Below are 14,854 nucleotides of genomic sequence, written 5' to 3'. Positions count from 1 at the left end.
TTTATAGACTCTCAAATCAGTTAGAATATATCTTGGCAAATATTTCGTATTCCAGTAACCCCGTGTAATATTCTCTCGCAAGAAATCGACATTTGCTACACAAGGCAATTCCCGCCAAAATTTTGTAGCAGACGATAAGAACTACCGATTTATTTTCCATTGAGATAAGGAGCCCACCGGTGAACCTTAAAGGTGGAGTCAAGATTCATCGCGTATAATCATATTCAATTGTAAATGAATGACTTACCCGTATTCGTTTACACAGGGGAATTTAATAGTTTATACACTGTATTGGGCGACCGTTAGTGGCGTCGGGATAGGAACGGCCAGGCCGGCGCTGAATTTACTGCCTTCAACTGTGTAATTTTCCTCTTCAGATGAGGTGACAATCAGGGCTACGTTCAAAAATTTTGGGGAGTAAGTATCAAGGAGAATTTGAGATCGTCGAAAGGGGGAATTCTACAGCGATACACACGGCTTACTGAAGACAAAGTGCGTCAGAAAGGAAAGGATACATCAGGTGAGACGTGGGATTATTTTCTCACTGCGTTTTCTTTCAGTTTTGCGCTCAGTTGCCGCGGTATGAACACGTCATGCGTCGCCTTCTTATAAATCTTATGGGATTCATGTCAGACGCGTTGTAATGTAGGGTAGGTAAAGTAAGGGCGCGATTGCTATCTGTGCGCGGGAAATCGAACTGTGTGCCGGCCTGTTAAAATTGTGTCATCTTTGTCGTATCTTGCAGCTGGAATTGGTCTGTCGTATATTTCGTACGCTGTTGGGACGACACATTACAGAACAAACTACAAGCGCTGAAGCTTGCATGATCAATTCAGTTCAATTTTTCCGCTCACTATTAAACCAAATCCCCAATTCTAAATGATCGTTTCTTGCCGGAACAAGAAACAAAGCTTAAGTAGGCCAGATGATCACAGCTCGTAAGTTGGAAAAGTGAATATGTATAAATCTACGAATAGTAAATCAGTTAGATTATATTTATAGATAGCTTGTGCTCTAACGAGTATATTTTGCAATAAATGTCTTTCAATATGGGGATGTAAAAGTGATCGTCTTGAATCGATTAAATTTGTTGGCTCAAAAATTACGATTTAAGAAAAATAATCACCGCGGGACATATTTATTATTTCAGGAGGGCCTTAAATATTGATGTGCATTTAAAATTCTACTTTAGCAAATGTCACAAAACGTCGTAAAATCCATTCACAGAATTGACTGTGTAGTGTTCGGCGGAGACATTTTAATTGGCCACAAAAGGACATTCGGCGTATTCGCGGGATTGTTAAGGGATGATTGACGCATTTCGGAAATGCAAATATCGAACAAATGGACCGGAAAGTACTATAATGTGCGGTCAACGTCCATGGAAATCTATGAAAATCAAATTTGCATATTTTTTAAACCCCAAGAAATCTTGGTGTCGCGTGTTTATCGACTCTGCGCAATGGTTTTTCATCCTTCTTGGGCGACATCAATCAGTTGTCATGCGAAGTAATTCGATGCAGCGTTCGTGCCTCGCCCCGGCTTCGATTTTCCCCGTTCGATTGCTCCATGGCCCGTGGCTTGTCGTCCATTAATAATGATGCTGAATCGAATGAGCCAGGAATACCTAACGAAACAGCGGATTCTCTCTACTTCCTTGGAAAATCTCACCTCTATGCCAGGGTCATTTACATTCAAGCATGTCAGTTCTATTAAATATTAAGCATGATAATAATCAGTTGGCATGGCGAGCGGAAGGAAACAATTCGAAGAAACAGCCCGGATGTAATAACATCTAAATAACATCAAAAGAAATCTGGTAGAAGATCAAACGATTACGAATAATTATCGGAAGGCGGGTTTTTTTTTGCTACCCGTATCCTACATGTCTCGCTCGCGCTCTGTTTAACTAGACATTTTGGTCCATTGCAGATGTAGTTTGTATAAGTAAGATGCGCCCCTTCCGTTTCTATAAGATAGAAGAACCGTCTTGCCGTTTAATAAATTCCTTCCTTTAATTATTCAGTTTGCAAGTGGTTAAAGTACGGGGAGCGAATTTCAAAATTAAGTTTCTATAACGTCGAACCGTCACATTGTCGAGGTATACGCTGAAATGCGACTGAAGCCGTAGAACTGAGAAATTTCTGCTTTTTTGAAAAGAAAGTCTGTTTTGTCGTCCGCAGGTCACGGAAATTGAATTTAACGAGAAAATTTAATCAACCTCGCTAACATAAACGCTTCGCTAATCAGATATTTTCCGTGATGGGACGCGAGTAATTAGGTTGTGTTAATCAGGAGTAGCGAGGCTTTTCCGATATGACCCCTTATCTTGATGTAGAATCTATAAAGTGGGCCACTTATCTTTAGTGCTGACCTTTTCAATGGACACGAGGCTATATATCAACTTTGAAAAGCCTAGGTGATATTTTTTCAAAGAATTCGGCCGGACTTTGCGGATAACGAACGCAGCGGTGGGAATGAACGATATTACAAGAAGTAAAGCGAGTCCGTAGATTGGCGTTTGTAACGTACATATATTTTAAACACGGTCCCTCAAGCAAGGAGGGGGTGTGTTTAAAATATGATACTGTGTTAGCCGTACAAAATTGGTTGAAGGCCAGCATTTTCACGACACAGTGGCATGAAGGACAGTAATTTCACTGCATAATAGAACGAAGGACAGTGTTATTAGTGCAGAATATGATGAAGGACGCTATGTTTGCTACAGAGTAGGGTGAAGGACAGTATTTTCACTTCAGAATTGTGTGAAGGTCAGCATTTTCACAAGAGTGAAGGACAGTGTAATTAGGTCACAACATGGCGAATGAGAATATTTTCGTGTCAGAATAGGGTGATATTACTGCTGTATTTCTTATCCTGCGCTGAAAATGTTGTCCTTCGCCCAATTACTTACAGAAAATACTATGTTTCACCACTGAATTAGGATTTCTGTTCGGCCTTCTTTGTCCTTCTGCGTCCTTCCATTTAGTTTTTGCTAAACGATATTCCTAACAACTAACCAAGGAACAGAGAGAGAGAGAGAGAGAGAGAGAGAGAGAGAGAGAGAGAGAGAGAGAGAGAGAGAGAGAGAGAGAGAGAGAGAGAGAGAAAATAATATTTGAATATGAGAGATTTGTAGGTTTTGTAGCCTGGCGCTGGTAGTTACGCTTTCATATCAGATTTCCCGTACGCCATAGCAACGTGCAGATTATAAGATCAATATTTTATCGAGACATTAACTTGGTCAGGTGAACAGTGGCCTGTTTAATCTTAATTACACTGCAAATTTCGTCGCCATGGCGACACTCTGTAATTCGAATCGGGGAGTGTTGTGTTGCTTTCGTGTCCCGAAGAGTGGGGGGAAAGCTACCCTTGAAAATCATGGCTGGATCGCGATTTCACGTCAGCGCTCTCCAAATCGTTTTGTCATCGAGAGCCGGCGACATCACCAGTGACGACATCGGCCTGTACCGTATAGCATGGAAATTGGAAATGGCACCCGCAGTTATTCATTAGCCATTCTAGATAGATGCAGGCATCGGTGACTCTGCCAAACTTAGATTCGCTGTAGTGTCACAAACATGTGCCTGAGTAGATACAGACAGAATTGGGCATTGTCAACATGATGATCTTGATAGCCATGGTCTGATATCATCTGGCGCGGCATACATAAATCCCTGCATTTCGGAATAGTAATTGAGTATAACCACGTTATGGAATATGTAACCAGCCAATCCAGCGGAAACACCAAAACTTCATTCTGTTGGTCAAATGTGAGTGGATTTCGCTGTCAAGGAATTTGGTCGACTGACTTCTGTCCAACGGTGGTAAAAGGCACGGATCACTTTAATTCATGTGGCCAGTACTATTAAAGGAATCAGTCGCTTTACATTTCAGTCCGGCTGTCCTTCAAAGTCCCTACTTTCAAGATGCAAGAGAGTTACTGAACAGTCCTTGAGTCGCGTCTTCTTAATAACCGATGAAAGGGCTAAGAGTTAGCATCCTGAAGGCGCGAGAAGAAAGCCACGAGATATCAGCACCACTCAAAGAAAAATGGCCGTCAAAAGTAGAGTCATGCGCAAAGATCAGAAAGATCATTGACTGTTCACGCGCAGAGTGAATTTCTGCACGTCATTTGGTTCAAGCGTTTCGAATGCACTATTAAAGACCTTTTATGAAGACAAAAGATCATTTCTGAAGATGATTCCTCAAGGCTACGTAAGGTGTGACTTGCTCCTCTGTGCGTCTATTTACGCACAATTTTTCTGCGCGTGTCAAAATGCCGTGATGCCAACAAGTCCTCTATGTGTGTACTGTCAAAATGTTTCATTGAAATCTGATTTTTAACCCGGAAAATATTATACGTGTTCATAAATATATAGCATACGACATTGTGAACGGTGCATTTTTTCTGTGAGGTTAATGCTTTTCATTGCAAAATTATGTAAGACACTGAATTGTTTTTCATGTACAGAAAAAAACCCCGAAAACGTTACCATAAGTTACAGTTTTTGCCCTCTCAATCGTCCGGCACTGCCGTGATTACAACCCATTGACGGTACACAAGAAAGTTGAGTCACAGTTCCGGCGAACTTCTGCCCGTCCGTTTGTTTCTTATTTCTTTCCTCGTGTCATTGTCTTACCATGAAAAATATGCTCCCAGATTTCCCTTTAGTTTTAAAATAACACGCATTTCGCACTGTTCATCCTGTACCGGGTACTGTCATTGCGTAGAGTTTAAATGTTATTATCGGAAAATCACAAATTATAAATAATAGGATTTGCAATCGACATGGACTTTAAACTTGATTAAAAAAATCACCCAAAAGCCACATAACTCTAAAAAATGCTACGGTGATTTCGTGTGTGCGATTTATCTCAGTACAAGACGGTCTTGCAAACAAGGAGAGGGTATATTTTTCAGAGTCAATTTTCTGATCTAGCGGAGAAATCGAGGAACAGAATCAAAATGTCAGGGGTTCAACTCTTATTTGCTCTTCCATTAAAATAATTTACATAATTCTTCCTACCTCGTTATCAAATCAGGGAATAAAAATAGACATGTAGATCGTCGTCTTGCGATTGCCTTGAGTCCAACAGAATCGATGAATAAAATCGTTATGTGGGAAGCAAGCTGATTTCCAAATCAAAGCACGTATTCGAATTAAGGGAACGATATTGTTCTCCAGACGAATTATACTCTTTTCATCGTGAATTTCTGACAAACAATATATTGGCTCTAATTGTCCGTAAACAAGTTGATGGAATAAACTGATCAGCGTGTATATATTTTCATAATGACCCATCGATTTCTTTTTATTGAAGTAGCGTGACCTGACGGTAAAGCGGCGTGCCTTTTCTCATCGACTGCCAATCAGGGAGTCTTCACTTATTCTGCACAGCGGAATGTTGAGATAAAATCTAGAATAATGAGAGGAATAAACTTGAACTTAAATTTATCACGGTGGGAATTCTGTCCACAAAATTATAATTTTGTACTCCATGTGCATGGAGTGGACGCCGAATAATTCCGTTGCTGTGCATTACGAGTGAGTAGTACAAGATTAGCTTCATTGGGGTCCGCCGCCTACAAAAACAGCCTCCGTAAGATACAAAACGACGACTGCGAATTACGCCTGGGCCTCTGAAGGTGCGTATGTCGCAATCTCAAATGTAACTATTAAAGCTTTATGTATGTTATCTCGGCATGCGATTTCAGCCGAGCAAAGTCCGGTGGCATAGAAAGCTAATCGTTGACATGGTGACGAGCGCGTGGGGTTAATTATCTCTGAAATTTATTCAGACAATAGGCGATAAGCACTGCGTCAACATTCAAACTTTAAAGTGATGTTTTCAAGCATTAATTCCTTAACATTGTGTAATCGACAACTTCCCTGATATCATCTTTTTATTCTTATTGACGAGCTGGTTTCGTTTACGCTTTTGTGTAAATGCAAGCTTTAATTTTTTTTCGAATCGGTAATTTCTTCGGCTTATATCGCTTCACATAGACTTAATATCTCATTCCAACTAAAACCTCTTTTCGCTGATAAATCTTCACCTTGCGAGTTCAGTCGTAAGTTGTTGACTTCTAAGATATTGATTTATAACAGGTCGTATGTTAAGCACATATACGCATGTGTGGACACACGCATGCATTCATACACAGACGGACAGACACATTATACATATATATATATATATATATATATATATATATATATATATATATATATATATATATATATATATATATATATATATATACACAATTTACATATATATTTCTAATCTCTCATTTTAAATCTGGACAACAAATTATATGAAAATTCTCTGGGCGTTCTCGCTTTTTGCTGTGATTGAAACAATCTCCCCGGCGGCTAAGCGAGTTTTTTACTGCCCAGTCGTCAAGTCCGCTTTTGAATTCGTAATTGATGACTAAATGAAGGAACAGTTCTTCTTCCCTTATAGTGCTGTTTGTACAAACTATTTTCTTGTGTTTCTCCGTATTAGGCGATTCAGATACTGCTTCTCTCGTCCCCGCCCCTCTCTGTGTCTCTATGTATGTACGTCTGTCTCTCCCCTCTGTCTCTGTCCCTGTCTGTGTCCTTGTCTCTCGGTCTCTGTCTGTCTATCTGTCTCTGTCTGCCTGTGTCTCTGGTCTCTGTCTGCCCGTCTGTCTGTCTGTCTGTCTGTCTGTCTGTCTGTCTGTCTGTCTCTCTCTCTCTCTCTCTCTCTCTCTCTCTCTCTCTCTCTCCTCTCTCTCTCTCTCTCTCTCTCCTCTCTCTCTCTCTCTCTCTCTCTCAAAAGTATTATGACAAGCCGTACGAATCTAACTTATGTAGTAATACGATAGCCAACGGGTTGTAGCAACCCCCTCAATCCATAATTAAACGATCTCTGTTAGCGATGGCTTCAAGGAAATCCAAAGGAACACGCGTTTACAATTGTCTGTTCATGTTTAATCTATTTTGCATATGAAATATAAATTACGTTAGTTTGCTGCCCAGGAATAACGGAAATAATGTTTTCTTTGAATACCTAAAAAGTCGGTCTTCTTTGTGTCAACGCTTATATAAATGTTCATTCATTGAAGGTACTGTAGTGAGCAAAGTATTGCGAGTTTCGTGTAGAGAACTAGCGTTTAATATGGCGTTTGCCGTCAGCTATAATATTTCCGGTATAAATCTCGTTGCTTACGAGATTAAATTAGCATAATATTTACATTCAAATAAAAACTGCAATAAATCAGTTGCAATATACAGGAATAGTGCTGCTGATTTTGTTTACCTTCATGAATTAATACACCACGTATTAAATATAATGATGCCTACTTTAAGGAGGCGATGGGCACGACACATTACATGTATACGCATAGGCTTGAATGAAGAAAGATTCCAATCACGGTTGAGTTGAAAATTCTGCTAGAGAGAACATAAAACCAATCTGTCTGCCGGCGGCTAATTCGAGCACGGCCATTTTTTTACTGTCTGCAAGTTTACGCATCAAGAGTTCACTGGAATTGCTGTTCATTTGCAATACGAATTTTGTCATGCACATATAGCGCACATTATATTACCATGCCCTGCCCGTCGCATTTTGATTGGTCGAGCCGAATCACGTGACTGACCACAAATACACAGTAATGGTTTGTTTACATGCCCGTGAATATGAATAATAGGATTAACAACTCAAAGTATCGTAACTTTACAGCTCAAACGTAAATCATAATCAATCACAAAATAAAATGGAGCACTTGTAGGTCAAGTTGAGATACTTTTTTCTGAAAACATCTCCGAATTTGCCAAATTTTTACAGCGCGCGTGAAACTGCATCGCGTATTGCTCAGTTTCTGGGGCCCAGTTGTCGTTCGCTCCTGAAATTTTCGGAAATTTTGACAGTTTTCTTGGGTTCGCTGATAATATAATGGAAATAACAGACTCCGCTCTGACCATTAACGTTTATTTGTGGGCGCGGGCTCGAGGAAAGCCAAATTAACGGGCTCGGCAAGCCTCGCCCGTTAATTTTTGGCTTTCCTCTCGCCCTTGCCCACAAATAAACGTTAATGGTCAGCGCGTCGCCCGTTATTTCTATAGCATAATCTCCAGCCTGGTTTATATAAAATAATGTTACTTTTCTTTAGAGCGCGGTAATTTTTTCTACCCGTCTACAGGTAAACACTTTTATTGCACACACAGTGAAGTGAACATCTGATTTATAAGAAACATTGTCACTTCCACATTGTCGGGATGCGGTGACGGTTGAGAGCGCGAAAATATCCACAAGCCGAGACTGTGCTTCAAGCTCGACGGATCTGATGAGTATACCACGTCAAGGTTTTGTGTCTCACCAGAGTACACAGTAACTTTGTCCACACAGATGAAATGTAAACCAATAAATGTTAACACACGGCGAATAGGGGCGCACATACTAGAGTTGAACTGAATCAGCTTGTTATATATTCAATATTCAACGGCTGATGACATACTGAAAACCAGATTTCTGTTTTTTTAAGCATTTACTAAAAGTCACTGTATTAACACCTATGCGAAAGAGAAACTTAAATTGTCCAACGGTATTCTAGATCTGTCACGGTAAATGAAAGACAATAGCTTAAATATATCTTCGCCCTTTTCTTTTCTCGATCTCCATCGTTCTTTTTAGTTCAGTATCAAAACGTCTTACTGGGATTACCAATCGAATTTTATACCTTCGCATCAGTAAATATCGCATCTCAAATATATGTCATGATTTAGTCCGTGAACACCGAGTGAATGAAGAATGTTTCATTCTGACATCAGAATTCTACAGACTTGCCGCGTAGGACACATCGTCCTTGTCACTGAATGACTGCAAATGTTGCAAATGTCATTTTCCAGACACAGGCGGAAGGACACGCCGTCCGGCGGAAGACTTCTCCCGTCTTGATCAGAAAGCTGTGATTGACAGGCGGACTGTGTCCTCTCAAGATTAATCTCAGGCGACACTAGAACTGCAACAATGGTTCAATTCAGTCTGGGTCGCGAGGTTTTCAGGCGATCGATAGGTTTGAATGAAAACCAATCGATGCAGTTTCCTTGCCGTGGTTTTTCGTGCTGCAAGGAGCTACATCCGGTATTTCACTTTCCAAAACGTGCCGTTTGTCCCCCTAATTCCAACAACAGTCTCGATTGAAATCTGCCAGACGTGATCAAGAACCCGGAAATTTGCAATTTACCTCCGTCGTTGTCGTCTGTCCTGCGTCATTTGCCATTGACGAATATTTGAACTTGACGGTAGATTAGCGTTCTTGATAAAGATTAGCGTTCTTATAAAGGTTAGCCACTCGGGTAAAAGGTATAGTTACTACATGCTACAGCTGCGTAGGGACATTTTTCGCAATTGAGAGACGTCGCGCACTATGCTGAACAACACATGACGTAGACAAAGTTCTAAGTGGCCATCATCCAAATATCAGCTCTGGCAAATTTTACCCATGGATATATAAATCCATATTAACAGTGGGTAACGCACGCACGCCATTATCTGCAGATGTTACCAAGCTCTCGGTATTTGTCACATTTCATTTTCCAACTGATATAAAAATCGATTTTTACTGAAGGAGTTTCATCACTTTTATTATATTGCTTATTACTATTAAACTTGGCCTGTCAAGATTCATTTTCAAGTCAACTCGTATTTATGGGGGAGCCACTCGAGTTAATGTGTGTGAAACCATTAAACTCAAAACACCTGATCTTATCATTTAACATAGAATACGAATAGTAATGTATCCCACGTGTCTACGGGTAACAAGCACACCTGTCCCTGATTATTTTCCAATATCGTGTCTCGGGCGCGCTGGTTTTTATTCGTTCGGAAGCTTGATAAGACTCCGTGTTACAGGGCGTGGGGTTAGGTGGGATGAATGGCGCATGAATGTGTCGGCCAAAGCGCTGTTTACTGTGCGATGTGGTAGTCCGCGTCTAATGTATAGCACTGGTTGTAATGTGCCATTTGACATCGCAGGCACACGCAAATTCCAGGACGGGATAGTCACGTGGTCGCCACAGCAATGACGTACTTTCCCCGTACATATTCAAGAAGCTGTTGCCGAGGGCCCAGTGGTCGTATAGATTCCCCCTCCGCTTGGTTCTTGCAAGTCAGGGCAACCTTTGGCGAATCGTCAAAACAAAGTTCAATGCGGGTTGGCTGATGTTGTCGTGGGATTAATCAACTTTCACCGCGATAAACAGCCAGTCGATATAAGCGATGGTCTCCATGTCCTTTTAACAAAATTATCGACAAAGGGGTTTGCGATGACGTAACTCTCTCCTCGCGAGGATAAATTGCACCATCCCGCGCCAAGGGTAGTCCTAGAATTAAACATCTGTTTAAAAAGAGCTATAACTACTGTGTTTGATGTTACATGCTACTCGGAAAAAGGATGGGAATTATTTTTTTATATTTTTTCATCCGGCCAAAGGAACAATGCATTTTTATTTATTCCGATATCAATGTTATGAAGACAAGATATTGATGAATTCGAACAAAAAGTTTATCGTCGGGGAGTCGAAGTAGGGTAGGTGGGGCTACTGGAAACACACGTTGCTTGGCGTATTCGTCCATGGCAGTATGGATAGCCCCCGCAATGCGCAAAGGGAACAAGCTATTGTATGGCCTCCTGGGTGCGTTATTTAAGCACCGAGTCACGAAAACAAGGTTATCAGCTAATAGTGCATTTCCCTTGCCTCGGGTCTCCAGAAAGACAGAGGAGACTGTTTTCAGGGAATGATCGTCATTCCCATGGGGACTCAGGAATACGAAGTTAGCCTCACTGTCAGTCAATACAGGTGATCAGGAAAGATAGAATCTGCAGTCAAAATGGCTGGTAAGGCCGAGTTCCAGAAAGACATTGTCGGGCGCGTCACCGTGATGTACCTTATAAAAGTACAGTTAGGCAGCGAATCAATTACCTATTGGTACAAGAAAATGAATGATAAATGAAAAAAATTAAAAGATGATTAGTAATATAAATAATTAAAAAAACTTGTCACAATTCTCTCTGAATTATTTGCGCTGACATTCCTTCTCAACGACGCGTCCATACACAGATCAGTACCTGTTTGAACTGACATCGACGCAAATTGCATAGTTTTACCGATAGTGTGGTTGTATTCAGTGCGGCATTAACGTAGAATGCGCCTCAGGATAGATATTTCTGACTCTCAAATTTTTGCAATTTTTTATCTGATCTATTACTTGTGGGGCTTATTTAAAGCTCTTGAGGTCAGAACAATTTTTACCGTCTTAATCTTTTTGAAAATCCAAACTTTCATTTTTTCCCGTAGAGTTAGCACAGAGGTTAAGGCCATTTTGAATTTTACATAAATGTTAGGTAATTTGATTTTCTTGTTCCAAACTTTGCATGGTGACCCCTGGTTTTTGTTCTTGGTCTGGTGAGAGAATTGTTTAATTTTTTTATTGAGGAAAGTTTTAGCAAAAGTTTAAGTCTTTCGCTTTTAAGGCTCATACTATTTGCATTCCCCTAGCTTTCATTTGTTCTGTATGACTGTTCCCTGTTGATTAAACTCCGTAGTTGAAATCATTGTATAGATACTAGTTCCGGAGGTATTTGTCGTGGATTAGTTTAGTGAACAGTAACCAGTGTGCGTAGGTGTGGCCGCAATGTTTACAAATCGTAGCTTTGGTTTTGAAAACTGTTGGCGTAAGTAGTAAATATAAATTTTATGGTTTATAGCGGGGTTTAGGCTTTGTACCATATCGAATCGCTAACATTCATCAAAAATTTACCAATTATGTAAGAAGTTTTTAGTACATTACGGTGGTTTGAGAAATTTTATGCCGGGCATGGCCGATTTGGGTTTGAATTTGTGTGAAAAAAGAGCCAAAACACTGAGCATTAAACAACTGGGTAATGATAGTTAGTTCCGTAGCATGTCATCCTCTGTTGGCTGCAGATGGTTAAAAGAGATATTTGTTGTTTGGACTGAAACACATTACTTAATTGGTGCTTTTTAAAGAGAGAAGGGTTGCAAAAAAAATTCTTCTATTATCATTTATTTTTGTTATTGAAAACAAAGCCATTTCTCTTCTACTCCCTATAGCATCAGTGTTGATATGCAAAATATAATAGCTTTACAACACAACACAACGCAGCGAATACGACGTGGAATCTTACTTTTTCCAAATGAATTCTGGTCGGCGCGAAAATTCTGTCGTCAACAGTAAAAATGGACATTGCAATGTCTAATTTTTTATGCTTTGCTTTGACATGTTGAACACACAGGATTTTGAAAAAGATTTAGGGAGTTCAGTGAGAAACTTATTTTACAAACGAAACAAACAGTGGAAAACACAATAAAAAAGTTATGGCTAATAATATATAAAGGTACACGGTCACCGTAAATTTGCATATTCTATATATGGTAAAGGGGCGGGACTTAGAGTACTACCCCTTAACACCTGTATTTCCTCTACGTCAAAGGACATGCAGACGACGCTGCTGTCATGGCTGGTCGTGTGGGGCGCCCTTTTTAAAAAGCGGCCACCCGCGTAAAATCTGTGATTGGTTATTAAAAAACTGGTGACCGATTACCTTTAATGGAGTACGCACAATTAGTGTAGCTCAGTATGTTTCTCGGTGTCGCCTAATCCTATCGGGCGGGGCGATTTGGACAGTTTCAGTTTTGTAGAGAAACAGTAAAACATTCTTGATCAGATGTAGAGGGTAACGTCGAGGCGTAGACTGAGTCGATGAGGTTTAGCAGACTAAATGGTGATGCACGTCTCGGTGAATCTAATCCGTTGAGTTGCCGTGCGTTTGCCGCCTGTCTGCCCGTGTCGTCACCTTACGGACTGCTTTGATGGCCGGAATTGTTATAAGACACGATATTTCCGATACCTTCTGATCATCATTCGGCAGAAGGGAAATTTCTACACCTTGTTGGTGAGTTTAGGTTTCGCACTGATATCCAGTATTGGGTTCTCATTCAGAAACGATGATGACAGTGTGAGACAAAATACCGAGTACCTGTGAAGCCTAACAATGACGCGTCATCCCATATTAAACTTTATTTTTTTACGAATTTGTGAGATATTGGTTCCCCCAACACATACAGCAAGGTGACCCTTTTTTGTGTGGACGCACATATCTCCCGCGCTGCTCATTGACACCCCTAAGGTGGCGTTTCGCACAGAAAGCAATATTTTTCCTCAAAGCTGACACAAGCCCCGCCCAATAATATACATTTTCAAAAAGCAGAGAATCTAATGTTTAGGACGTTAGCAATCGTTTATTCAAAGGATTGAGATAGTACGTATTTGGGGTGGAAACCTCAGTTTTGGTATTAATGACAAAAGTAATTTTAAGTCCAAAACTTGACTCTATATGAAATTCAATGTCTCATTTTGAAATAGAGTTTATGTGAAAAACGGCTACTTTGTCTTGCAATTTCCATTTTATTCTTAAATGGCAGAAATTGAAATACTTACATTAGAAAAATGTTATTAAAATCATGATAAGTAAAATTTGAATAACGCTTATCTAAAATGTAAGATATTATTTATTGCATCGTAAAATTACCGTTCTGTCGCATACTTCATTGTATTTCGATGATGAATGCCATGCAATTTGACTCGGCAAGATTGAAGTTACGTTTATTTTGCAATGATAAAAAAGGCAGAAAAAAGGAAGCCAGAAATTCGGGTGATTTGCATACATTTGCATAAATTTCACTTTTTCTAATCCAGCTTACAACGGCTTTCCCTGCTCGAAAGAAAATCCTACCAGTATTTCAATATTGTATTAAAAATTATATTGAATGATTTTTTTGCGGGGAGCCACATTTGGCAAAACCATTGTGTAACGTGCAAAGCTCCATAGGGAATAAATCTCAGATCTAGCACGGTCATCTAATAAAAGTTGTGCCGTCGACTTTATGACTTTGTGCGGACATTGACTTATGTAGCCCGGTTGACGTAATTTAATTCAAGCCTGTTTAACGATTGAAGGTACACTAGGAAACAATTTTGTCAGGGACATTTTGAAAACACAATAAACTCAAGCATGAAACTGTAGTATATGTGAACGTATGGGCGCCATGTTTGGTTGATCTCGCGTGATCACGTGCACGCCATTAGAAACTGTCAACCTAACACAGACGTTTCATTTAACGTCAGCTCGTCGAGTCCATTAAAGGTCACCAAGGCATGCACGCTCTTTGCTCCTGTAATTTTCTCTCAATACACTTAACTCTATTAACATGTCAGTACCCTGTGAAATTATACCTCGAGGCATGACTCAAATTGATGATATTTTCGTCGGGATTACGAGGTATCTATGCGGGACACTAAAAAATTCGTATGGTCACCTAATATTTCCGCTGGATTCATTTGTTTTGGCTCATCGCAATAGCCACCATTGGATGCGCCAGGCGTCTTGAATGGGGCATGCGCCTTTCCAACACAATAATTTCGACAAATTTTAGCATACTATCGATTGGTATGCCAACAAAATGCAGTGTATGCAATCTTCAACTTCAACTTTAACTTGATGGAATTACCGCTTGATTCAGACGTACAGCCTGCATATAACGTCTTACGAATACTGAACGATAAACTATTTTGTAAAAAATACAAATAAGAAACAGACAAACTCGAGAGTATCTAGATTATTCTACCTACGAACGTAAATACATAGGCACGCAGCCATACATGCACACACGTATATACATACATTATAGATAGATAGATAGATAGATAGACACATACATACATACATACATACATACATACATACATACATACATACATACATACATACATACATACATACATAAATAAATACATACAT

The 14,854-nt window shown here is 39.9% G+C and overlaps 1 protein-coding gene across 1 annotated transcript in view; it reads left to right on the top strand.

The window, feature by feature from the left end:
- Window positions 1–217: 217 nt before the first annotated feature.
- LOC139137127 (solute carrier family 7 member 14-like) overlaps window positions 218–14,854 on the top strand; it is a 51,965-nt gene continuing 37,328 nt past the window's right edge. Inside the window, exon 1 of the mRNA XM_070705089.1 lies at window positions 218–520. The gene's annotated coding sequence lies outside the window, so the exon portion shown is untranslated. The remainder of the gene's footprint in view (window positions 521–14,854) is intronic.

This window comes from Ptychodera flava, chromosome 7, assembly GCF_041260155.1.
Source record: "Ptychodera flava strain L36383 chromosome 7, AS_Pfla_20210202, whole genome shotgun sequence".
Lineage (NCBI taxonomy): Eukaryota > Metazoa > Hemichordata > Enteropneusta > Ptychoderidae > Ptychodera > Ptychodera flava.
This window is presented reverse-complemented; position numbering and strand designations above follow the sequence as displayed.